We start from the raw sequence: 3,164 nt of genomic DNA on the forward strand, positions 1-3,164 counted from the left end.
TAGCACCATTTAACTAAGGCAAGGACATAAGGGTAAAGGCAGAATATAATTCTTTTATTCTATGTACTTCCATATAGCTAAATAAATTCACATGTGACTTGTGTTATAAGGAGACCTTGTACATACCATAAAGCCACTGTTACAAGTACAGCTATCTGACATAGCAACAGAGAAACATAACAATTGGACAGAGTCCAGAAAAAGATTAAAATATACATTAGAATGTGGGATTCTGATAAAAGACGGAATTTCACTCCATTAGGAAAAAAACTGTTCAAAAAAATGGTGTTGGGACAAATGACTATCCAAGTGGGAAAAAAAGTTGGACCTCAACACTTCCCTATTTATATCAAAATTAATTCCAGATAGACTTAAGATTTAAATGTAAAGAATGAAACCATAACAAAGACTTACAGAAAACAGGAACACTTTGAAAGTCTTTGTATAGGTTTTTGTTTTTGCTTTAATTCACGAGATATTTTAATCCAAACACTGCAGTTTTCCATTTTCCAGGGTCCATTTATACAGAAGTGTCAAGGAGCTGGCTAAGTCTAATTGGTTGAGAATCTGTTCTGTGGGTCTCACCTTTTGTCCAGTGAGCAAAGTGAAGTTATAAAGATGAAAGAGAGAAGAGGTTATGATGATCCCAGCTCCAGTCTGTGTGAGTAATTTAATCCTCATTCCCAGGTTGGCAGAACCTGGCAGAACACTATAAAGGATATTTCCTGCTGAGAGAATGGCTGCTGTCTTGTTTAGGCATCCACACGCCCCAGCTGCCATCACCCACACCCTGGAGATTCCAGCCCCCTTGCCCTCTAGTCTTCTCCCGGCTAGCTCCTTCAACTCTGCCCCGCTCAGGACACCTCCAACCAATCACATACATCAGTTTGGGAAGCAATGCCATCTATGAACTACTGGAGATAGGTTCTCGGAGTCTAGAGAGGCTTGGGAAGGCCGCTGGTGTCCCTTCTCTTCCATCCTCTGAGTCAGAGGGAATAACACCAATATCATCATCATTAACAGCAACTACAACAAAATAATCAACAATAACAAAAACATCATTACTAACAAAAGCAGCAGTAATAATAGGAGGAGCAATAATAGCAACAACAGGGGTGGGAGCAGAAGCAGCTCATACACACAGAAGCCTCTTATGTCCCTGGCACTCTACATACATCGCTTCACTTATCCTAATGAGGTAGGCCTTATCCACATTTTTAAGTGAGGAACTAAAGCACAGAGAGGCTCAATAATTCACCTAAGGTCGCACAGCTGTTGAGATGTAAACCCATAAGAAACCCAAGTTTGACTAAAGATGTAGTCCTAACCGTGGACGCTAACACTCATGTGGTCCTGGTCCAATGTTTGCATGTAATTTCATACAATTTTTCTTTAGTTGGGGTTGTGTTTCCTGCATAGGCCTTCTGAGCAGCCAAGGACTTACCACTTAAATTAGCATCTACTGACTGTTAGACACAGGGTTGTCTTTTATAAATAAAAGGCCCAAAGTGTAGCCATGCATATACACATCCACACAATACTGAAGGTAAAGATATTTCAATATATAAGCTAGAATAGAAGCCCCCTGAGGGCAGAATGTTTTCCCTGTTTAACCAGCTTGTTAAGAGCCCATGCACACTTCTGTGTTTTACCTCCCTCCACAATGAGAATTTCCCAATCTTGCAATAAAATAAAATAATTACAGCTGATAGAGGCTACAAGAAAGAAATCAGACAACACTCGATATCTAGCAACAGCCTTTTCCTTGAAAGTTCTAGTCTCTCCTCAAATGCATGAATCTCACTAATCATTCAATTCCTCCTTCTGATATTACTATTTTATCAAATGTAAGACACAACTGATGATAACGTGCACATTTGATGTGCTACTAAGAGGAGAAAAGGCTGCCAATTAAAGTACGGCATGCCGCTGATTAACCTCATTTCTGAGATGTTAAAATATGAAAAGAACATGTATATCAGAATAAATTAAATACAGTGAGTCCTCGGGATTCTGGACTAACTCCCAGGCACACACTTTTCCTAGAAATGTGTTGAAACCCTGACTGTGGATCTGTAATGAGACAAATGTCCTATAGGAGGGTTCCCTCCAGAACTGTTTCTCTGATGCACTCGAGTTGTATTGCTCAATGAAGCAGACGCTGGACGTGCAGTTACAAAGAATCTGGAATGTAGTGAGTATTGAATGTTTATATGACAGTATTGGGGATACAGCTGGTAAAATAAAATGTTATTGACATGAATTCCATCTGTTTCTTTTTACTTTTTCTTGTGGCCACTAAAAAATTTGAAATTATATGTGTGGTACACATTATTTCTCTATCAGACACACTACTCTGGAAGATCAGATCTCCACCTGGAAGCTTCCTCACATGGGTATGTGTCTGCTGTAATGAGTTTTCTTATCACAGTAAGGTTAGTGACAACGTAGGAGATTTTTCCAAATTATCACTCTATACTGGCCATTCAAAAATTCACTTTTTCACCAGGAGTTACAGCAAGAGTTCTTACTGAAACCTCAAACTCATCACATTAACCAAATCTCCTGATGCAAAGAAAGGCAAGAGTTCCAGTTTAAATGCTTTCCACATTCATTCCATCCCTCAGTTCTGATTTACAAACCACATGTGTGTCACATAATATCAGAAAGAAATGCCATTAGAAGTCAGTCTCCCCCTGACACGCTGGTCCCCTCTCTCAACCCTGTCACCATCTTTCAAAAGATTCCATTGTGATGTGTTACAGTCTCATGTCTAGTAAAGGTTAAACAATTCCTGAAGGTCTTAATATCTTTGTCCAGTTTCTAGAGTTTCTTTCCAGTAAGTTCAGCAACATGGCAGAAGAATTCTCCCAATTTCTTTTTTCTTTTTTTTTTTTTCAAAGATTGGCACCTGGGCTAACAACTGTTGCCAATCTTTTTTTTTTCTGCTTTATTTCCCCAACCCCCACCTGTACACAGTTGTATATCTTAGTTGCAGGTCCTTCTAGTTGTGGGATATCCCAATTTCTTATATGGACAAAATGTCAAAAGTTTCTGTTCCAAGGAGTAAAGGATGAATTGCATTATTTTCAAAGAGATGCTCTTTAATATGAAGACTCTGACAGTGAGTAAGTAAAGAGAATCAGACAGAGCCATCGTCACAT

The 3,164-nt window shown here is 39.1% G+C and overlaps 1 pseudogene; it reads right to left on the bottom strand.

The window, feature by feature from the left end:
• EQUCABV1R-PS922 (vomeronasal 1 receptor equCabV1R-ps922 pseudogene) lies at positions 425-681 on the bottom strand (annotated as a pseudogene).

Source organism: Equus caballus, chromosome 10 (genome assembly GCF_041296265.1).
Source record: "Equus caballus isolate H_3958 breed thoroughbred chromosome 10, TB-T2T, whole genome shotgun sequence".
NCBI lineage: Eukaryota > Metazoa > Chordata > Mammalia > Perissodactyla > Equidae > Equus > Equus caballus.